The 24908-nt window shown below is 47.4% G+C and overlaps 1 pseudogene; it reads left to right on the top strand.

Moving 5' to 3' along the window:
- Nucleotides 1-2414: 2414 nt before the first annotated feature.
- Nucleotides 2415-4815, top strand: LOC130526232 (piggyBac transposable element-derived protein 4-like; annotated as a pseudogene).
- The last annotated feature ends 20093 nt before the right edge of the window (nt 4816-24908 follow it).

Genomic DNA, 24908 nt, shown 5'->3' with positions numbered 1-24908 from the left:
CCACACCATTTTTGGCGAGCCAGCCAGGAGGCAGTGACCAGGCCGGACAACTGCAGGTGCCGGGTGGAGGCCAGGAACCCCACGAGCCCATATATCCACCAACGCCAGGTGAGATACCAAATTCTTTTTTTCCTTTTAAAAATTTATGGGGATCCAGCCGCCATCGGACGCCTGTGGTTAGAAGGTACCAATAAACGTCTCCTAAGAACCTAGTACTAAAAAGAACACAAATTGTGTATGTGAGCAGTAGTAAGCTGGTAAGCGGGCCCAACCATAATCGTGTGAGTGAAAATAAGATATATGGATCATTGAAAAAAGCATATTTAATCTGTTGATTTGTATTGCTATATCTCTTAGAGGTTCGGGTTAGGGTTAGAATAGTGTGTACAATAGTGTACATGTTGGTGATGTATGGGAAGAGCGAACAGGGAAAGTTCAGACGGCCTGGAATGAGTTATCCAGGGAGAGATTAGAAGGACAGTGTAAGGAACAAGCAGGTTGAGCAGAAGGTTGCTTGTGAAAGGTTGTTTGGTGAAACAGTTACGAGGGTTTACATTGAGCAGAATATTAAAGTTTGTTTTAAAGGACAATCATACAGAGGTATGTATTGATCAGTATAAGTTAAAAGTACCGCCTGAGACGTCAACCACTGTGCCTTCAAGGAGTGGTCCTAGGCAGGGAAAGGACAACTGCAGGAAGCAGTGTAAGGTTAAAAGCAGGAACTTGCAAGGAGCAAGCTCAGGCGTGTTGTGTTACGTATGATATTAATGTGTTATTAAGGTGTAAACAGTAACAAGGGTGACGGTGGAAGGATAGAATTTATAAAGATTGAAAAAGTAAATTGTTGAGGAAATTGACGTAAATGAATAACGAAATAACTTACATAAATTAGTTAAAGGGATACACATAATAGAATAAGATCACCCCTATTATAAAAACGACCAAATTAAAACCTGTATTGGCCAGAGCTAGGGCAGTAAAAGGAGGAACGGGATTGAGAGAAGTGGGAATCTGCCGAGTCACCAGAGGTTGCTGTGAACCGCCATAAAACATGGGCTCCAACAAAAGCAAGCAGACGAACGAGAACACCGGTGAAGGTAATCCTTGCCACACATCCAGCAAACAAACAATTCAACAATGCATGAAAAACTGGCACAAAATGACATCGGGAAGGAATCGGTGGCCTCCTGAGGGCAGTTTTGATCCTAGGAAATGTGATGAAGTGGAGGAGGAGCTAAGAAATAAAGATAAAAAGCATGAAGAAACTCACATGTGGAAAAGACTGGGAAATGCAGAGCAGAGGGACATCCTGCAGTACTTCAGAATGGAAGCCACCAGAAACCCAACGGTATGGAGAGACACCGATCATAGGCCCCCACCCTATTCCCCAGATAGGGCAGGACAGTTTGTAGTAAGGGATGAAGATAGGGTAGAGGGAAGGATCACAGGAAGGGTAAGAGTCATAATGAATGAGGATGAGGAAGAGACAAGGGAACAGCCAGAAAGATGCATGCACCTCAACCACACAAAGAGGTGGTAAAATATAGGAAAGCCACCCACAGGAGTAAAACTGAAAACATAAGGGAAAGCCAGAGAAAGGAGAGAGCAAGGAAAGAGGAAGAACGGTTCAAAAGACCAATAACACACAGTGCAGAATTAGAAGCCGAGACATCACAACAGAAGAACACAAGAGATCAGGAAGAGAAAAACAAGCCAGAAAATTCATCTGAAGGAGGACAACGACCAAAATGACAGACCAGTCAGGAGAAGATTCCGAGGGTCTGGCCAGATTCAGACCCGACTCCAGCAGCGAACCGCCCCAAAGCCAAGTCAGCACAAACCTTTGATTTGCAACTACAGATGGAAAAGAAGGAAGCAGGTGATAAGATGACTCTACGATGACAAATGAAGGACCGGCCTCAAGAGGGTACATCAGGCGAAGTGTGCCACAAAATGTCCCCGCTGGTGGCCAAAGGAGCCCAAGGTGATAATCGGTATGTGCCGTGGTCTTTCATGGACATGATAACACTTGCAGGAAAATTGACCCCCCTGGCGGAGGGAGCTGACAAGGGGATCGAGAAAATCACTGGAGGGATCAACCTGGCAGGTGGCGACATCAAAGCGCTGCTGATAAAAACAGCAGGACAAACAGCCGCTGCAGAGATCTTCAGGGCAGCCGGATACAGAGGTATGACAGAATCACGTGCACACGATGAGGTGCCCTTCGACCGTATGCGAACCAGAGTACGGACGGCCGAGAGAGCGAGAGAGAGAGAGCGAGAGCGAGACCCCTCACGCATGGACCCCACCAAGTTAGAAAAATAATTTTTGAAAGACGACAACCCTTCACAATTTCTGCATAATTATCAGAAAATGTGGAAAACCGAGACTGGGAGTGAGTGGGACCACACAGAAACAAAGGCCTTGTTTATGATGTACATAAAGAATGCTATGCCAAAAGTACAAGACAAGCTAAATGGCGTGGTAGGGCTGATGAAAATGCCCTGGCACGTCTTCGGAGCATATAATTCACTATGTCAATGCTTACAGGGCCGAGAAGCAGGCCCTTGAAGACCAGAACAGGATGCTGGCCAACAAACTGACTCAACTGCAAACAGGGGAACTGGCAAAGCAGAAGAAAGACCGAGAAAAACCCAAGTCCCAAGCTCCAGTGAGGGCAGCTGACCCAGAGCCAGAGAAAGGACCCACAGTGGAGAGGGTGATGCAAGCACCCATAGTCACACCCGTAATGTCTCCACATCCTACTCCACAGGTGATACCTGCTGTGCCAACACCACAAGAGAGGTGGCGTTCCCGCAGACTGCTGTGCTTTTGATCAGTCTCAGATCAAATAGTAGTAAAAGTGAAGACAGTAGCAGATGTAAACACCACAAGAGGTGGCGTTCTCGCAGACTGCAGAGAGAATATAAAGGTGCTGCAGATGACAGGACCCCGAGTTCTCTCTCTGCTACGACCATGAGTGCACGTTACAAGGCTGAAGAGGCTCTAGAGCTGATTTTTACAGATGTCCAACAAGACAGCTCTGATTCAGAAGAGGAAGTGGAGGATTTATCAGAAGAAGATGGGAGGAATACAATCCAGAGCATGATGAATTGTCTTCAGAGGAAGAAAACCCTGAAGCTGAAAGAGACTTTCCTTTCAAAAAATGGCAAAATAACATGGTCCTCAACAGAATATGACCAACACGGCAGGCATGCAGAAGAAAACGTCATAAAGATGACCCCAGGACCCACAAGGTATGCTGTCTCTCATGCCCGGGACATTGTCTCTTCATTCTACCTTTTTAATCACACCAGCAATAGAAAAAATAATCCTGGAGATGACAAATCTGCAGGGTTTTCGCAAATATGGAGACAGCTGGAAAAAGATGGATGAGACTGACCTGCAGGCCTACTTAGGGCTGCTAATCTTAGCAGGTGTATACAGGTCCCGAGGTGAGGCTGCAGCTAGTCTATGGGACGCAGAGAGTGGAAGACCAATTTTCCAAGCCACAATGCCACTCAAACTCTTTCACACCTACTCAAGACTGCTACGATTTGATGACCGTGAGTCAAGACCAGCAAGACGTGTGACAGACAAACTTGCAGCCATAAGAGATGTCTGGGACAAGTGGGTGGAGCGGCTGCCCTATCTCTACAATCCAGGGCCTGACGTAACAGTGGATGAGCAACTGGTTCCATTTAGAGGTAAACCATTTTCATATTTCTAATAAAAGTGATTTTTACTATTGATTTCTTTGACTGTTTTCTGTGACACTGATCACTGATAATGTCTTCTGTCCAAAGGTCGTTGTCCTTTCCGGCAGTATATGCCCAGCAAGCCAGCAAAATATGGGATCAAGTCATGGGTGGCTTGTGATGCCAAATCAAGCTATGCTTGGAAAATGCAAGTCTATACCGGGAAGCCGACCAGTGGATGCCCAGAGAAGAACCAGGGAATGCGAGTTGTGCTTGATGTGACAGAGGGACTGAGGGTTCACAATGTGACATGTGATAATTTCTTCACCTCTTATGAACTCTGACAGCAGCTCCTGAAGAGGAAGATCACCATGGTTGGTACAGTTCGAAAGAACAAGCCTGAGCTCCCACCTGCACTGCTTGCATCAAAAGAGAGCGGTCCTCTCATCAAAGTTTGCCTTCACGCCCACCACCACTCTAGTTTCCTACCTCCCAAAGAAAAACAAGAATGTAGTTCTGAGCACACTGCACAGAGACAGTGACATTAGCGATCGTGGGGACAGGAAGCCAGTCATCATCCTGGACTACAACCGCAACAAAGGAGGTGTGGACAACCTAGATAAGGTGATTGGAACATACAGCTGCAGAAGGATGACTGCCCGCTGGCCCCTGGTCATCTTCCACAACATCATTGATGTTTCCTCCTACAATGCCTTCGTGATTTGGAGCGAGACCAACCCAAACTGGATGTCTCGTAAGTATAACAAGAGGAGGTTGTTCCTGGAGCAGCTAGGAAAGGCACTTGTAACTCCACTCATTGAAAGAAGGAAGCATGTCCCCCGCACAGAAGCCTCAGCAGCAGTTGTAAAAGCTATTCAGAGTGCAGGAGCTCCTGATCAACCTGAGGATCCAGCTACCACAGCCACTTCCCCAGCTGGGCCAAGTAAGAGGAAGAGATGTCAGTTTTGCCCTCAAAAGAAGGACTGTAAAACATATACTGTGTGCTGCAAGTGTAAGAAATATATCTGCAGAAGCTGTGCACTTCCATACTGCCCTACATGTGCTAAATAATTGAATGGGTTATGTTATTTTTCATATTTTTGTACATTGTCTTAAATTGTTCACTGAGACAGAAACTGAGTCATTGGGATGATTAAAAATGCATTCAAAACTCCTTTTTGCACATTTTTTCCTTTTCTTAAGCTATAGAAATACAAGTGAAGAGGGAAAACTCAGGTATTAACACATTTTGTGGTGAATGACAAGTTGTTTCTTCAAGCAAGATGAAATTTGGTGTTTAAAATTAATAAGCTGCTTATATTGAGTGAAGACGGGTCATTTTGACCCCGACGACAACTGGTGAACACAGAACATGAGGACAACAGAACCTGATCATTGTTCTAGGGCTCAGGTGATCAGGAAACTACAGGCAGTTTGGTGGTCCCCATACATGACTCCCATGGTCGACAGGGAGCTTGCTTTGTGTCCCCATTGTCCAAAGTACAACATAAGGAAGATGTTCACTCAGCCCTTGGCTCACATTCCCATGCCAGATGGTCCTTTCCGTCATCTGGTCATGGATTATGTGGACATGATTGATCGTGTGCAAGGGAAAAGATACATGCTTGTTGTTGTTTGCAGGTTTAGTAGATGGATTGAGGCATGCCCTACTTCTAAGGCAGACCACAAGGCCGCAGCAAAATTTCTGTGCAAGGCAGTGTTTCCCAGGTTTGGGATGCCTGATACTATGTCATCTGATAATGGTCCACATTTTGTTTCACAAGTCATACAGGAAATGTTCAAGGTCTTGGGGATCAAACAGAAGTATGGATGTGTTTATGATCCAGTCTCAGGGGTCGGTTGAACGGGCCAACGGCGTCTTGAAGACTAATAGCTAAGATCATGGCTGACAGTAATGGAAAACTGACATGGGTAGATGCCCTACCCATTGCGTTAATGGCAATGCGTTCTCAGACTAACCGACTAACCCATCCAACACCTCATGAGATGCTTACAGGTCGCCCCATGCTTCTCCTGCAAACCAGAGGTCCTGTAGAGGGACCGGCCATTGCACAACTGGAGCGAGAACTGGGTGACTATCTCCGTGCATTGACTCAAATCCACGGACTTGTGTTTCAACAGGTAAAAGAAGCCCACAGCAAGGACGAGACGCACATCCCCGCTGACATTCGAGACGTTCAAGTGGGAGACTATGTATTCATACGAGTGTTTAGGCGACAGTGGAACAAACCCCGTAGGGAAGGACCCTTTAAGGTTGTGCTCACTACCCCCACTGCCCTAAAAGTTGAAGGTAAGCCCTTCTGGTTCCATAAGAACCACTGTACCTGCCACAGACCTCCCGACCCTCCTGGACACTATCCAGGCCAGTCAGAGTCTGAGCATGCTGACAGGGAGACGTATAGTCACCCTCTGGCTACTAGTCCGACATCCTCTACCTCTTCCTCCTCTACGAGCACACAGTCACGCTCCCCTACAAGCTCACGGTCACGCTCCCCACATGGGGAAAGGAGATCTGCTCGGTTGGCGGCCTGCCGGACACAACGTTCAACATCCACGGGCTCGGAGTATCCCAATTCTCCCGCTTTGTCTACTGGGTCTGATGAGCCTCCTGCTGCTGCTGCTGCGGGTGACGCAGCAGGCACGATACAGCCTGCGGACGGCTCACCAACTTCTGACGCTGACCATCTGTACCACGGGTCTGATAGTGATGAGCAGCCAGACGACACACTGGGCACATCAGGCTTACAGCAATTCACTTATCCGCTGCCGCCGAACTGGTCTCAATCCGGGGAGGACGAACCTCCCTCTGATCTCGATTAGTTGCATGCTGATGTTAACCCTTGTCGGATTAACAACGGGGGAAGTTTTGGTGTCAACTTGAACACGAACACACAGCACACGCCAACACTAGATGCGTGTGCCTTGGCAATGATTACGCTAGCAACTCAGAGGGATAGTAGATAGAAATAATGGAGAAATCAAACGTATAATGCATGTCAAAGCAGATACTTATGATTTTGTACTAACAGAAATACTGGGAACCGAGTCAATGGGTAAGCATTGGCTGGGATATCCCCAGAGCGCGGACTGTTGTGGGGAAGGGACGGTGATCATTCAGGTAAGATGCACGAAGTCAGGATGTCAGAATGACCAAACAGGACAAAGCATGACAGGGAAGGAAGCCGAAAGTAAAGTAAAATTGCTAAATTCAATACGGAAAAGGGATCTAGATAAATTAAGAACATCACATTGGGACACAAACATGTTCCAACAGTGGATAATGTACTCGGCAAAATCAATGTTTGAAGCTAAAAAAGGAAAACAAACAAGATTGTATTGCCTGCTACAACGCTAAAAAACTACCACGAATCCAGGAAGCGAACTAGGGGGATGCCTGGACATTACTAAATGTTTTGCCCTCTGTGCGATGCACATAGCAGGAGGCTTACCGCCATTACCGGGGTGTGGTGATGATAGAAAAGTCTGCCCCACGTTGCTGTCAGACGACGATTATGATGTAGTAAGAGCACTACCCCCAGTGGTGCACAAACCGGCTAACATTATCTTCCCTTTCTGCATAGCACGAGGGAAGGAGGTGGAAGAAGTTGTCCATAGAGAATCACTGAAATTGTCGGATGCGGGAGAACTGGTGAGATGCAGCAGAATCGACTGGTACCCGGAACTAGCCGACGGGAACACCACAGCAACCATCAAACTGTAAGACCGGCCCAAAGGCCCAAGTTCAATGTGAACAGATAGTACCAAATGGGGGAGCAGTAATCTATGAACAAAATTCATCCCACATAGCTCGATACAGTTTGTTTGAAAGACTTGAAAGATGGAACGAGGCCATTGGGAGATGTCTTCTGGACTTGTGAAGGTAATGACACCATGATGCCAACTCTACCTCCAAATTGGGAAGGGATATGCGCCCCATTAATGTTAACGGGACAACTGTCATTAATTACGCAAAGGGTGCAACAAAATCAGGCATCTCCTAGAAACAAGAGAAATACCGAGGACTCTATTGAAAATTGGGAATGGGACTGGAAAGCAACAAATGAAATTTATATCACATGGGATCAGGTCCCATTTGGTGTACCAGAAGATCAAGTAGCCATAGGCTCCACATGGATAAAAGCCAGGACGAGGAGCAGGGTCTATTCCAATTTATGGCTCAATTGCAAATGCTCAGTATATAGCTCGAAACAGTCGTTGGATAAATTATTTGTGGTACAATCAGAGGTTCACGAATTATACTATAAAAAGGAATGACATTAGTACGGGAGCAATTGCACGCCACGTCAATGATGGCGTTGCAAAATAGATTTGTGATAGAATCACATATGGCAGGAGATCAGGGAATATGTGATGAAATTGGGGAAGAATGTTGCACTCCGATACCAATGCACACAGGTGTCAACGGCAGTTTGACAGGAGTTCTGAACGAAATGAGAAGGGTACGTGACGAGCATGTAAGAAATTCCAATTGGAACTCCCAAGTTAAGAATTTCTGGGATTGGATGGGAAAGTTAGGATGGCTAAAGTATTTAAAAATGGCTGGGATGGCGCTGGGAGGAATAGTGCTGGTGGTCCGCTACATCATCACATTGCTCCGTATACTAGTATCACGCGTTTTGATTAGTATAACAGGACAATATCTTGTAGTACAGGTGCAAATTGAACCAGAGTCTGTTGAGCTCACAGGTATACAGCCCATCAAGATGGCGGCGCGAGCACATCGCGAGGCCCGGCGTCTCTCCAGTTTCTGCAAAATTGCAGTGATTTACCTGCTCTTCGCTAGTCTGTTCATACAGAACAGCCTCGGGTTCACATCCTACACCCGTGAACAACTTCTGGATATTAGATCGCAATGCCAGGAAACTTTTATCACCGATCTGCAACTCATCCGAGATCTCCAGGACGCCGGAGGCTACGCACTTTACCCGGCCGGGCGGGGAAGTGCTCGCAGGCGGCGTCGAGATCGTAAACAGAGGGGGAAGCGCGGAGGGCTAAGAGCTAAGCTAAGGCTAACACCGCATCGGCTCTCTTCCCAGCGTTTTCCTCGCCAACGTACTGTCTTTGGTAAACAAAATGGATGAATTATGTCTCCGACTCAACCAGTGAGACTCTCGGACTGCAATGCCATGATTCTCACGGAAACTTGGCTAAACAGTGGCATACCGGACACAGCCATCGGGCTAACCGGGCGCTCCACACATCGGGCAGACAGGACAGCTGACGACTCCGGTAAGACCAGAGGTGGGGGGTTATGCATCTACATCAACAAGACCTGGTGCACCGACTCCGTTACTCTGAGGAGACACTGCTCAGCCAACGTGGAGTTTAATAGTTAAATGTAGACTGTTTTATCTGCCTTGGGAATTCACATCCGTCATAACAGCAGCTTACATTCCCCCGGATGCTAATGCCACTCTTGCGATGAATGAACTTCATGCGGCTATTAGCCAACAACAGTCCGCCCACCCGGAGGCTGCATTTATTGTTGCGGGTGACTTCAATCATTCAAACTTAAACTGTGCTTCCAAAATTCCACCAACATGTTTCCTGCAATACAAGAGGAAACAAAACTCTGGACCATGTCTACAAACATGGCTGGTGCCTATATGGCAACACCCCTCCCCCACCTAGGACAATCAGACCACCTTTGTTCCTCACCCCCAAGTATTCACCCCTCATCAACCACGTCAGGCCATCGATGAAGACCATCAAGGTGTGGCCGGCGGGAGCAGACTCCGTACTCCAGGACAGGTTTCAACACACGGACTGGAGTATGTTTACGCCTCAGGGCAGCCGTGGCTCACACACACACACACGACATTGACAATTTCACCGCACTGTTCTGGACCACATCACCACCACCGACAGCATAACCACCACGAAGCGGATCACCACATACCCCAATCAGAAGCCATGGATGAACAAGGAGGTGCGGCTCCTGCTGAAGGCGCGCAACACTGCCTTCAGATCAGGAGAAGCCCAGGCCTACAGCACAGCCAGGACTAACCTGAGGAGGGGCATCAAAAAGGCCAAGCACACCTACAAACGCAAGATTGAGGGTCACTTTTCCAGCTCTGACCCCAGGTGTATGTGGCAAGGCATCCAGGCCATCACCGACTACAAACCCAACAACTCCAGCCCCACAGTCATGGACACCACCTTCCTGAACGAGCTTAATACCTTCTATGCTCGCTTCGAAAAGGACAACAAGGACACTGCCACTAGGACCCCTCTCCCAGCAGACCACCAACCCATCACACTATCATCTACTGCCGTCTACACAGCCCTCAGCCGGATCAATCCACGCAAGGCTGCTGGTCCTGATGGCATCCCTGGACGTGTGCAGAACAGCTCGCCGGGATTTTTACGGACATCTTCAATCTGTCCCCCGCCCACGTAGTGGTCCCGTCTTGCTTCAAGGCCACAACTATCGTCCCAGTTCTGAAGCATTCCAGACCAGCCTGCCTCAATGACTACCGCCCGGTGGCACTCACCCCCATCATTATGAAGTGCTTCGAGCGGCTGGTCCTGGCTCACCTGAAGGACTGCCTCCCAACCACTCGATCCACACCAGTTTGCCTACCGCAGCAACAGGAGCATAGATGATGCAGTCTCCATAGCACTGCACTCTGTGCTCACACACCTGGACAACACGAACACTTACGCACGATTGCTGTTTGCTGACTTCAGCTCAGCTTTCAACACCGTCGTCCCCTCCAAGCTGATCACCAAACTTGGAGACCTGGGCATCAACCCCTCCCTCTGCAACTGGACTCTGGACTTCCTGACCGACAGACCACAGCATGTTAAGTCAGGTCACAGCTGCTCCACCACCATCACACTCAGCACCAGTGTGCCACAAGGCTGTGTGCTGAGCCCGTTCCTCTACTCTCTATTCACCTACGACTGCAGACCTGTACATGGATCCAACTCCATCATCAAGTTTGCAGACGACACAACAGTGATCGGTCTCATCAGCAACGACGACGACGAGACAGCCTACAGAGAGGAGGTAGAGCGCCTGACCACATGGTAACAATAACTTGGTCCTCAACACCAGCAAGACCAAGGAGCTCATCGTGGACTTCAGGAAGGCAAGAGGAGGCACACAGGACCCCATCCACATCAACGGGATGGCCGTCGAGCGTGTCTCCAGCTTCAAGTTCCTGGGGACCCACATCTCAGAGGACCTGTCCTGGACCACAAACACCTCCAGCATCATCAAGAAGGCTCACCAGCGCCTCTTCTTCCTGAGGACATATAATGAACCAGCTATCCTCAGCTGTCCTGGTGAACTTCTATCGCTGTGCGATAGAAAGCATCCTGACCAACTGTGTGTCAGTCTGGTATGGAAGCTGCACTACCGCTGAGCACAAGGCCTTGCAGAGGGTGGTGAAAACTGCCCAACGCATCACAAGGACTACACTCCCTGCCATCGGAGATGTCCAGAGGAAGCGCTGCCTGCATCGAGCACACAGCATACTCAAGGACTCCTCCCACCCGCCCACAGATTATTTTCCCTCCTGCCCTCCGGGAGGCGCTACAGAACCCTCAGGACTCAGACCAGTAGACTGAGGAACAGCTTCTTCCCCAGAGCGGTGTCCCTGTTGAACTCCTGCTGACCCTTACACACCTCACTACAGCAGTTTAAACAACTCACTAGCTTAGTAACCAACATAGCTACTGTTTAAACCTGTCCTGTGCACTCATGCACTCTATCATCTGTACAGTCATGGCCAAAAGTTTTGAGTGACAACTATTTATACAAAGTCTGCAGTTTCAATTTTTAATAATGGAAATTTGTATATACTCCAGAATGTTATGAGGAGTGATCCACTCCACTGCAATTATTTGCATAGTCCCCATTTGCCTTGAAAATGAACTTTATCACTAAAACCACATTTCCACTGCATTTCAGCCCTGCCACAAAAGGACCAGCTAACAGAATTTCAATGAAACACAGGTGTCACACACATTAACACAGGTGTGGGTATTCATGAGGACAAGGCTGGAGATCAATCTCAGGATTGAGTGACTTGACACTTGTTCCTCATCTGTTAGTCATGGTTACCAGCAAGGAAACATGTGCAGCCATCATTGCATTGCACAAAAAGGGCCTAACGGGGAAGTTTATTGCAGCGAGTAAGATTGCACCTCAGTCAACCGTCTATAGGATTATCAAGAAGGTTCAATTGATGCCAAACAGGCTCCAGGGCGCCCAAGAAAGTCCAGCAAGCGGCAGGACCGTCTCCTGAAGTTGTTTCAGCTACGGGATCGGGCCACCACCAGTACAGAGCTTGCTCAGAAATGGCAGCAGGCAGGTGTGAGTGCATCTGCACGCACAGTAAGGCGAAGACTTTTGGAGGAAGGCCTGGTGTCAAGGAGGGCAGCAAAGAAGCCACTTCTCTCCAGCAAAAACATCAGGGACAGACTGATATTCTGCAGAAGTTACAAGGACTGGACTGCTGAGGACTGGGGTAAAGTCATTTTCTCTGATGAATCCCCTTTCCGATTGTTTGGGGCATCTGGAAGAAGGCTTGTTCGGAGAAGACGAGGTGAGCGCTACCATCGGTCTTGTCTCATGCCAACAGTGAAGCATCCTGAGACCATTCATGTGTGGGGTTGCTTTTCGGTCAAGGGAGTGGGCTCTCTCACAATCTTGCCAGCACTGGGACTCATCATCCATGTTAAACACGTCCCCCCCTACAGGACACCCTGACAGCACTGGGCAGCTCCTTCAGGGAGCTGCTGCTACACCCTCGCTGGGTGAAGGAGAGGTATTGCAGATCTTTCTGCCGGCTGCTGTCAGACCACACAATAAACATAACGCCTGCTAACACAATCGGAATATTACATATTCAGATTTGTATATTGTATTCAGATATACAGGGGCCAAGTATCCATTTATCTGGATTATTGTAAATATACATCCTCTTTGTATATTCCAAATTCTATTCCATTTTCTTATTTTTCCCCTCTACGTGCTCTTGCACTGTAAATTTCCCGTGTGGGACAATAAAGGACCTGAATCTGAATAAGGGGCACACATGGGCAACCAACATTCCACAAAAGGTGAATTTGAAATCCCAGCATCATGTAAACACATGGAAGACAAATATCCAGATTCATGTTTACACCACCAACTGTGGATGACTAAGTTTGATTGAGAACTAAATGACAGACTGTACGAGCGCATGCGAACTACTTTTAACAGACGAGCTGACTACAGCGCCATTACGGCCACGAGACAAGACTGACAAAAGTTTTGAAGACTATAGTATGAGAATGAAAAATGTGTTCTGGAAAAATAGTGGAATTACATATGCGGAAGAATCAGAAGGTCCCTACCAACAGCAGTTAAAGCAAGCTATACATGGGGGATCAAAATCAGATGAAAACCTGGGTAGAGAGACAGTTGATTTTGGAACCTGTACCCTAAACCGCTATGAACATGCTGAAAGACAATGCCAAAAGAGTAAGAACGAATTCCCAGGCATGTTTTCAATGCCAACCCTGTCCCTGTAGTAAAGGTTTCTAAAAGCCTGTGTAAGCATGGTCAGGCAGGTCAAGAGATCATCTGATTGGTGTCCGATCAATGATTATCCAGACTAAGTGCCTAATCAATTTTGATCAACCCCTGTACGATTGTAAAAGTTTTCTATTATGCTTACTGGGCAGAAAAATGTTAAAGGCCTAAAAATGTTGATGACACAGGGGGTTTCAGAGGCGTGGTACAAGGACAAGAGGTTGTCCATGTAAGCAAGAGATTGCCCATTTTAAAATATGGAAAAGCACTTTTAGCCTCTGATAAGAATGAAAAAATTGCATAATGAGAAGGAGGAGCCCGGGGAGGAGTAAACCCAGGCTCCAAACTGTATAAAAGCTGGAGATTTCTCACTAGTTTTCCAGACTTAGCCCCGGGCTACTTCTCATGCATGGTGAATCGTGAATCATCAATAAATCATTGGACCGTGAACCAGCTGACCCCGACTCATCATTCGACTTTGTTGCGGCAACTCTACATCAACTCATTGGCACAGGCATTCTGACTTCAGAAAAGCGTAAGTTTATTAAAGCAATTAGATATAGAGGAAAAACAACAACATCCCAAGCTGAGGGCACGGGCGAGGCAATTCCCGTGAAAATGATCAGTGTCACCAACCCTAAAAATTATGGACACTGGGAACGTGACTGCAGAAAGAAACATGACCAGAGATACAATAGACAGCAGCAAGGTTCTAATCCACCCCAGCAATGACTAGAACTGGAAAAAGATGTCACAAATTAAATCAGAGCACAAAATTTGACCAATTTGAAAGAGATGACTTAGAAACCATCTTCCTGTTTGCTGGAGGCAAACCAGAAATACAACTGACCGTGTTAGGCAATTCTTTAACATTCTTAGTAGATACAGGTGCAGGTAAATCAGTAATTAGAGATCCAATAGCCCTGAAGCCAACCTCTACACAGATTGAGATCAGCAAATGGTCTCTTAACTAAAGAATGTCAGTTCCTGTAGATGTTTGTGACCCTGTGAGTGGAATCACACTTAAAGCCCCTTTTGTGATCTCCACCACATGTCCCATAAATCTATTAGGAAGAGATCTTATCGCTCAGCTCCAGTTGATGATTCGTACCACAGCCGAAGGGATGTGGTCTGTAGATAGAATGGTTGATTTGTGGGTAAGGAGGAGAGAAGTGCAGTAAATTTTGGTCACTTGACATTCCTGAAAAGCAGCCCCCTCCATTTTCTGACCCAGTTACTATGATATATGGTAAAGCTCTGTCATACTTACAGCCTGAAGCCCAGCTCCACAATCAAGCTGACCTGCATGTAAACATGCATGTGGAGGGCATAGGTGAAATCTGTAAATCAGACTCACAAGGCACATTAAGCCATGCAGAGCAGTTTGTTAAACCTAAAGATCCACAAATGATTGTAATTATGCATCTATGTGTGTGGTCAGACAGCCGTCTGCACGGCAGGAAGCCTTTCCGCCGAAGCAGCAGCGCTATCAGGTTCTGTACCACATGTTTTATTGCTAAACCACTTAAGATGGCAAGACTTGGGATGTGACCCAAAACACTGGAGCAGCCTGAGGTTGATTTTAATGATCAGTTCCAGGTGTGGCATATTCCCCTTAAAGCGTGGTTGCTGACTCATCCAGCGACGCACCTCAAACTGGTCATGCATGCAGAACCGTTTACACTAGAAGTCCCAGCATTTTTCTGTCTACGTAGAAGACCCACATGGGGCCATTTGGCCCGACCACTTTTCCCGAATACACTAATCACTCATTTTGTTATGGTAATGAGGCTGTTAGTGGCAGTGTGGGGTGAGGTCACACCTTACTTGTGTGTGAAGGTGAGAATGAGGAATAAAAACACATTCTATTCTAAAATGTGAACCTGTGAATGTCCCATGTGACCATAATGACTCAGACTGCAACCAGACAATTGTTTGATGGATAAATACCTCAGTGCACATGGACCATCGCTTCAGTTCCCTCAAGAATTTTGTGGTGAAAGAAGCTCCTCTCCAAGGAACGAAGATGCAGAGAATCAACATTCAACAGGCATTGGAAATGATCCTGGGTGGAGCAACCCCTTGCGACTCGGATGGAAAAGACATCAACCTTCAGACTCAGAGTGGTCTCAGTTGTCTTCAGGTAAGATCATTTCATATTATTTCCTATTTTACGTTTCATTTCAGTGAAGTTGGAAAATATAGCACCATGTGAATAGAGCCTCCATTTTGTTTCTGAGTGCGGACTGCCGTCAGTTTTGTTTGATTCCACTTCTCCTGAGGTGTCTGCACCTTAGCCAGCCTATTTGAGATGTTCTGGGATTATTATTAGCTTCTATGCTTGCATTTGTGATATCATTTGACTTTCCCATTGCTCATAATTCCATTTCCCCCCCCCCCCCCACACTACAGATGAGGAGACTGCTCCCCAACCAAAAAAGAGAGCTCGGCTGGGGACTGATGTGACAGACTGCGAAAGACGGCACAGTATGGCATGAAGAACAGGTGGGAACGGGTCCACATTTCATTGCCATACAACGCAGATGAAGAGCCAACAGCTGAGGCCAGGAGGTCAATCACAAGTCGTCTTCAGAGCTTCCTGTGTTTCGTCACTCTGGACATGCTTGGTATCATTTGAGACTGTACAGTTCAACATGCAAAGCAAATGGAGCATGTGGATTGGTTCATGGGCCTCTCTGAACTAATGGCATTTATTTCCATCACCATCATGCAGGCAATCTTCAGGGTGCCATCACTGCGTGACTGCTGGTCAAAAAACCTGGGAAGCCCACAGATCATCGAAACCATGTCCCGAGGGCGTTTCCAAAACATCATGCATCACCTGCGCTTTGATGACAGACACCCGTAGCGAGCGAGCACAGACCGATAAGTTTGCTGCCATTTCGAACATATGGGGATTGTTTGTCACCAACTGCATCACATCCTACATCCCTGGTCGACACATCACCATCGACGAACAACTTTTCCCGTCCAAGACTCGCTGCTGTTTCCTACAGTACATTGCATCTAAACCAGACAAGTTTGGGATCAAGTTTTGGGTGGCGTGTGACTTAAACCAAATACGTCTGCAATATCCTCCCATATCTTGGCAAGGACCCCACTCGGCCTTGTGGGGAGAGAGTGTAGTCATGAGGCTGATGGAACCATTCCTGGACGAGGGCAGAAATGTTACCACGGACAATTTCTTTACATCACTGTCACTTGCAAAACGACTACTTAGCCGGAATACAACCATCCTCGGCACAGTCAACAAGATTCGCCAAGAAATTCCACTGTCAACTAGACAGATGCACCGCAATGAATTTACCACCCAAGTATTTTCATCCACTGGTGCCACACTGACGGTGTATGCACCCAAGCGGAAGAAGACTGTATATGTTCTCAGCAGCATGCACAGCATGATTCAGACACAGGATACCGCCAAAAAGAAGCCAAACACCATCACACTCTACAACACAACAAAGTGCGGCGTCGATGTCATGGACCAGATGGTGCGAGAGTACACTGTCCGCGCAGGAACACGGCGCTGGCCAGTAGCAGTGTTCTATAACATGATAGATATGGCAGCACTGAATGCACACGTGCTCTATCAGTTATGCACCGGGAGGCAGGAGAGACGGGTGGATTTCCTGCTGGAGCTTGCAAGAGAGTTGGCTCAAACCCACGTGGGTATGAAAAAGGCCCAAAAACAATTACTTCTGCAACAACCCTCCACACCAAAACTGGGAAAAAGTTGCTTTTTCATTCTTTGTAAATATGTTTTGTTTTTTTTAACAATAAATGTCAGTGTGTTGATCCCTTCCTTCCTGTTGATCCTTTCCACTGCATACAGCTCATAGTCCAGTTTAAGTCTTTATGGCTATGTTCACTGAGGTATTTATCCATCTCACAACTAAAGCTTGCTCTCAAAAGAACCTCTTGAGCTGTAAGGTATGTCCCCTCTCCCACACAGGTTCAAGTGGCTCCGGCCGTGTGCCACTAACAGCCACATTTCCATAACAAAATGAGTGTCTACAGGGGGGACTTGGGGCCAATTGGCCCTCGTGGGTTTTTTAGGTAAACGCCAAATGGCCCCCTCTCTGGGACTTCTAGTGTTTAAAAAATAAAAATTGGCTGCAGTACAGCAGCCACGTAATAGCTGTATGTAAATGCACTGCACATACTAACACAGATGCAGTCTCACAAGGCAATGCCTTTGATGACAAAGCTGCAGCAAATAACACTTCTTAATGAGGAATCATTTACCTTAGAATCTGTGGAAAACTACATTTTAAAAGCAGCAACAAAGTGCTCCAGAAAAAGAAGGCCATGTGGAAGAAGCGAGGAGCCAAACTGGATGATAAAGGACTATTAACCATAGGCAACAAACCAATCCTTCCCCAGAATATGCATAAATGGGCAGCATTGGTTAGCTATGCCATGTCTCAACAGGAGGGATGGTACATGAACATTAACCTATAGGATTTCACACAGCCTTAAGGCCCCTGCAGGCACTACACCATTACCAAATCATCCATTACAGTTTCTAGATTTTATTCAGCCAACACCATGTGATGAAATGGAATGTGATTGTAAAATGTAAATTGAGTGCAGAAGGAAGGGTTGAAATGTAAATTAGGAGAGCAGATGAAGTCCGTTTGGTTCCTCATTTACGCGCTGAGGTTCAAAGACGAATGTCAAACAACTGGGGGGGGGGGCATTCTCAGTCATTCAACTTCTTGCGTCAGCCGGAACACCTGCTGTGAAGGCACCAAACTCCTGCGGCGCATGCAGCGTGCACCTACTGTGAAGACATCCTGTGTCTGTGCCTCAGAGGCGGGCCTTTGACTGTATAAGATCAGCACTGTACATCTAGTAGAGATCTCTCTGCATGCCGTGTGTGTATCCTGACCGACTGGAATAAACCATCTCCTATGGAGTAACTTAGATTATTGTTTTCTCCAAACGGCTAAAAATGCCACGACAAACTTTGTGTCAGAAGTGGGATCCTGGGTACGTCCGTCGGGACCCGACCGAGGGGCTGGCCACCTGAATCCAAAGGCGATTCATCCTCAAACCCCGCAACTTGAGGACCCAGTCGGTCCCGATCGACGGTCACAGGATTCCTCAAATTCCACAGCTGAAATTAAATTGGTAAGACATATTTATCCTAATATTTGGAACGAATAACTGTAGGATAGACGCCAACCTTACTCTGCTAACCGGTGAGTGCCGCTGAACAGCTTAAATATGAAAATCCTGTGAGATCATTGAGGCAAGATCAGGTATCAAAGTGTAAATCCTGTGAGCAAGAAGAGGCAAGACCAGGTTGTTGAACAAAGTAATCCTTGTGAAATGCAGAGTAAGGTAGGAGTCGAACGTGGCGCTGGGGACCGACTGTCTCCAGTGTGAACAGTATGGGTTTTCAGAGGGAAGATCATTAAGTGGGCGACAATTGTTCACCCTGAGGGACAATTTAAAGAATGAAATTAGCAGAAAGAAACTATCAGCAAAAGAATTATGTGATGATAGATATGGAAGAAAAGTTAAAATGTTGGGAAACCGAATGTGATAACAGGGTTAGGGAGAGAGAAACCACCACCCAGCCCGACTGCCCCCTCGCAGCCTCCTACACCCCAACAGACCCAGAGCACGCCTCTTCGGCCTCTACCCACCCAATAGCCTCAGGTACGGCCTGTGAGGTGAGCCCAAGATCATCCTTTTCCCTTATGGCCACCAGGGGGGTGAGAGAACGGGACAACAGGCCCTGGACAGAAGCAGACATCTTGGAAGCTGCGAAACACCTCCCTCGTCTGGAGAAGGGAGGAGCCACAATGGCAAACGGTCTGACCGACTTCTTTCGAGACCATGTCCCGATGTCCTCTGAAATGGCCAGAATAATGACTCCATGGTGGTAAAGTACACCGATCACCAGTACAAACGACAGCAGGAAAGGAAGACTGAAAGGAAACGACAGCAGGAAGGAAGACTGAAAGGACAAGCATACAAAGAGAGCCCTGCAGCAAAAACTGGCTCTCCTCAAGTATCCTCCACCAGACGACACAACGGAGGAGGCCCTCCATGTGTCCCATCTTGAGACCCACCACAGACACGACAGCAACCACCGATCCGGGACACACACACACACACACACACAGTGTATAAAAGCTGGAGATTTCACACTAGTTTTCAGACTTAGCCCAGGCTACTTCACGCTTACCCCAAAGACTCAGTATATTAGGTTTTAAGTTTTATTTCGATTCAGTATGACTCCCTACATAAATGCCCCCCCCCCCCCCCCCTACATAATATACCCCCCCAGGAACTCCACCTGGAGAGCAACGGTTAAAGCAAAGGTTGTTACTGATGAGGGTGGGACAGTAGTCCAATGTACAAAGAATCATTTTATTTCTGGATATTTTCTCCAACACTAGTTGGTAAAATACCATCACACTCGTCATAAAAACCCGCCCCACACCGGGTAGGATGATCAGTAACTACTTAGGAAGTGGAACATGTACGCATATTAATTAAACCCACAATAAGGAAACAAGCCAACCCCAAACACAACATGAAGCCAAGAAAAAGGGATCCTGTTCCTCCTAGGAGGCGCAATTTACTCACTTCAAAACTTGTGCCACGCACAATCATACCTGTCCCGCACGCTAACGCACAGCTCAAGGATGAAGCTGTGCGCGATGGGCCGTGGACGCGGGTGGCAAACCAGCAGGGGGCCAACAACGGCGAGAGGAGGGCGCGCCAGAGTCGTCACAGTCCTCCTGCCATAAGGAACAGTTATAGTCCCAATAATTCCCAGCTATGGGAGAAAAGAGCAGCCACTACATACCGACAGGTGAGGGAGAAACCTCCCAGGGCGAGGAACACGCACGCCGCGCCACCGTGGCGTTATCGATCATGGCCGAACAGCTGATCTCTGAGACGCTCCCCAACTCCGATGAAGAGAGGAGACCCCGCCACGTACACGGCAGCACGAGCCGACCGTACGGCAGCCAGGTGCGCCGACCAGGTGAGCTGCACCCGGAAGCTGCGCCCCAGCCTCCTTTTAAGGGCAGCGCCACTGCCGCCAAAGGCTGCAACTAATTAGCAAAGGCTGCACCTAATTAGCAATTAACGCCGAACTCCACACCGCCAAAGGCTTTGGCTTATTGAGTGTGCCTGGCCGGAAGGAGACCCACACCGGGTCCAAACGTCCACACTCTTTAGTTATTAAATGCCTTTATTCAATTTTGGATTTAATTTACTTACCTTTTCGAAAAAAGCACAAAACCTTAAAAAAAAAAAAAAAAACCTCTTCCTTTCCCATTTTTTTGGAAAGCACTTTTAGTTTTAAAACATTTATACTTACTTTGATTTATGTGGCCGGGTTGGACAGAGGTGCGCTATGGCAGAGCCGCCAGCGTGCCCGTCAACACCCAATAACCCTGGTTATGGGAGGTCTGTTGGGTGGAGGACCGTGCTCTACCTGTCTCATATAGGAGGCAGGGTACATTCCCCTATCCTAGCCCTAAGCCCTGAACCCTAACCTCAACCTTCTCCTAACGCTAAGCCTAATTTAAACCTAACCCTAACCCTAAGGCTAATTTAACCCTAACCCTAACCTGTGAGTCTAACCCTAACCCTAAAGCTAATTTAACCCTAACCCTAAGGCTAATTTAACCCTAACCCTAACCTGTGAGTCTAACCCTAACCCTAAAGCTAATTTAAACCTAACCCTAACCTGTGAGTCTAACCCAGGGGTGGGCAAACATTTTGATTCGTGGGCCACAATGGGTTCTAACATTTGACAAAGGGGCCGGACCAGGAGCAGATGGATGGATGGAGTGCTTTGGTAACCTCACCTCATTGGAGAAAAAATACACATCTTGGGATATGGAGAAAACATGTGCTTTAATTTCAAATGAAAATGAAGAGACAAAATATCTGACTTTGGAATGAGTCTTAAAACACTTAAAATCAAATGAATAAAATGTGCCTTTTAAAAAAAATTAATAACCATTTCTATTTTAAAGCACTGAAAGTTCTGTTATCCTTCAGGATATCACCATCACTCTCCTCCTGACTGTCTTTTTTCTAGTGGGAAAACACCAGAATTGCAGTGAAAATATAACATTAACAAGGTTTATTCATTTAATTTGTCAAGTTTGGCGGGCCGGATTAAAACGTTTAACGGGCCGCGTGTGGCCCCCGGGCCTTAGTTTGCCCATGCCTGGTCTAACCCTAACCCTAAAGCTAATTTAACCCTAACCCTGTGAGTCTAACCCTAACCCTAAAGCTAATTTAACCCTAACCCTAAGGCTAATTTAACCCTAACCCTAACCCTAACCTGTGATTCTAACCCTAACCCTAAAGCTAATTTAACCCTAACCCTAACCTGTGAGTCTAACCCTAAAGCTAATTTAAACCTAACCCTAACCTGTGAGTCTAACCCTAACCCTAAAGCTAATTTAACCCTAACCCTAACCTGTGAGTCTAACCCTAAAGCTAATTTAAACCTAATCCTAACCTGTGAGTCTAACCCTAACCCTAAAGCTAATTTAAACCTAACCCTAACCTGTGATTCTAACCCAGGGTGGGCAAACGTTTTGGCTGGTGGACACATATCAAGGAGAGGAGAGGGAGGGGAGAGGGAAGGGGGGAAAGGGAGAGGAGAGGGGAGAGGAGAGGGAGGGGAGGGGAGGGGAGGAGAGGAAACCATGACCCAGTGGAGTGACAGAGGCCTGTCAGGTGATCATGGTTCTGGACCCCGGCAGCCTCGGCCTATAACAGCATAGCTAAGATGTGACCTAATGATTAGACGACCCCCTAAGTATGATAATCAGTCTGTCTATGATAGTAACTGGAACTACTGAATTAGTAACAATAAGCTTTTTCAAAGAGGAGGTTTTAAGTCTGATCTTAAAAGTAGCGATGGAGTCAGCCTCCCGTACCTGGGAAAATCAAAAGCCAACCTGTCATTCATCTCAGGATAATTGTCAGCCTTCTTCCTGTTTCAGCTCCCACACTCGTTGACACCCTGTCCCCAAACTTAACCAGCGGTCATCGGAGTGGTGGGTTAGGGTTAGGGTTCGGGGGTTAGGGAGTCTTGGTGATCGGCCTCAGCTTCTTCAAGAAATTGAATAAAGGGACGATGCTGAAGTCCCCTTGTTTGAATCAAGTTTTATAACTGGCTTCACTTTGTGGTCAAAGCGCTTCCTGGTGAAATATGCAGCATAAGAAAATGCCTTCCTGCCCAGGGTTGTCCTCTCTCACCTGCTCCTGGATCTGTGGTAACGTTGGTGAGCGAGGGATTCCATGGCCCGAGCTGGCGCGCTAAATATTCCTCCATCAGCTCAACACAGTCCTGCGTGATAAACCCAATTTATCCCTCAACCCTCTTATTTTTTTAAATTTAAATAGCTGCTGTCTCCATGCACTCCTTGAGGAACTCCCCTTTAGAGAAAGGCTCACGGGTCTGATGTAAATAACTCGATTATTGGATGGCAGCCTGTTGGGTAAAGGTGAGCCTGCTAACTAGCTGCCAACCACTGAGCAGCATCTGTCCTTTCTTCCGTTGACTGGTTGATAGCACAGTTAGCATGTTGGGTGGAAAAGTGACAGCTGGATTCTATAATAATTTCAAAGCTGCAACGGTTTCCTGACAATAAGACGTCGAGGCCTTTAGCCGCACTTCCTTGATTTAGAGGTCCTTAATCAAGGCAATCGGAGATCTGGGAGCTCATTTGATGGAAGGGCTGTGTTGAGAAACATCATTTTATTTGGTGCACTAAATCCTGACGTATAATATTCAGCAAGAGTTTTATTTCACTGCACAACATTTTTGTTCAGGTCCTGCTCATGTTGGTCCATTCGGTTGGGTCCAGCTCCTCCAAGATCAAAGAGGAAAACAACAAAGTGATGAGGGAAATCAAAGCAGCCCATGGTCACACGGGACAATTTAATCACGTGATGTCACACAACTGAAATCAAATAGAAGTTATATATCTTACATTTCATAGGTGTCCATATATGGATGCACATGGCACTCATTCTTATTTTGTTATGGAATGTTTATATATATATTTATAGATATAGAAATAGGTTATTACATTACTCGTATACATGTAAATGCACCAATAGATCGAGACATCATTAGACTCCCTCGTCAGGAGTGATGGTACGCTAGGTGTTAGCACCTTTTATAACAGAGCTAACAGCTAATAGAGATAACGGCTACGGTCAGTTTTAACCTTCCAAAACGGCTCTTTGATTCAAAAACTGAAACGACTGTCAAAATACAAACAGCAGGTCTCCATTTAGGCCAACTTTAGGAATACTGAGTGGTTGGCAGCCATCCATTCCAGTACCAGTACCAGTACCAGCACCAGTACCAGCACCAGTACCAGCACCAGCACCAGTACCAGCACCAGCACCAGCGCAATCTCAGCCACCAGCACAATCTCAGCCACCAGCACTGCTTTGTGATCAATGGTGCAGCAACTATAGTAACGCTACTTCCTGCTAACACATTTGAGGCATGTAACGTGACTCCGAGGCCTGTAACCGTGACTCCGGGGCGTGTAACCGTGACTCCGAGGCGTGTAACCGTGACTCCGAGGCGTGTAACCGTGACTCCGGGGCGTGTAACCGTGACTCCGGGGCGTGTAACCGTGACTCCGAGGCGTGTAACGTGACTCTGAGGTGTAACCGTGACTCCGAGGCGTGTAACCGTGACTCCGAGGCGTGTAACGTGACTCTGAGGCGTGTAACCGTGACTCTGAGGCGTGTAACGTGACTCTGAGCGTGTGTAACGTGACTCTGAGGCCTGTAACCGTGACTCTGAGGCGTGTAACGTGACTCTGAGGCGTGTAACCGTGACTCTGAGGCGTGTAACCGTGACTCTGAGGCGTTGTAACCGTGACTCTGAGGCCTGTAACCGTGACTCTGAGGCGTGTGTAACGTGACTCTGAGGTGTAACCGTGACTCTGAGGCGTGTAACGTGACTCTGAGGCGTTGTAACGTGACTCTGAGGCCTGTAACCGTGACTCTGAGGCGTGTAACGTGACTCTGAGGCGTGTTGTAACGTGACTCTGAGGCTGTAACCGTGACTCTGAGGCGTGTAACGTGACTCTGAGGCCTGTAACCGTGACTCTGAGGCGTGTAACGTGACTCTGAGGCGTGTAACGTGACTCTGAGGCGTGTAACCGTGACTCTGAGGCGTGTAACGTGACTCTGAGGCGTGTAACCGTGACTCTGAGGCCTGTAACCGTGACTCTGAGGCGTGTAACCGTGACTCTGAGGCGTGTAACGTGACTCTGAGGCCTGTAACCGTGACTCTGAGGCGTGTAACGTGACTCTGAGGCGTGTAACGTGACTCTGAGGCGTGTAACCGTGACTCTGAGGCGTGTAACGTGACTCTGAGGCCTGTAACCGTGACTCTGAGGCGTGTAACGTGACTCTGAGGCGTGTAACGTGACTCTGAGGCGTGTAACCGTGACTCTGAGGCGTGTAACGTGACTCTGAGGCCTGTAACCGTGACTCTGAGGCGTGTAACGTGACTCCGAGGCGTGTAACGTGACTCTGAGGCGTGTAACGTGACTCTGGGGCGTGTAACCGTGACTCTGAGGCGTGTAAGTTCCCCCCAG

Source organism: Takifugu flavidus, chromosome 5 (assembly GCF_003711565.1).
Source record: "Takifugu flavidus isolate HTHZ2018 chromosome 5, ASM371156v2, whole genome shotgun sequence".
In the NCBI taxonomy this organism is placed as follows: domain Eukaryota; kingdom Metazoa; phylum Chordata; class Actinopteri; order Tetraodontiformes; family Tetraodontidae; genus Takifugu; species Takifugu flavidus.
This window is presented reverse-complemented; position numbering and strand designations above follow the sequence as displayed.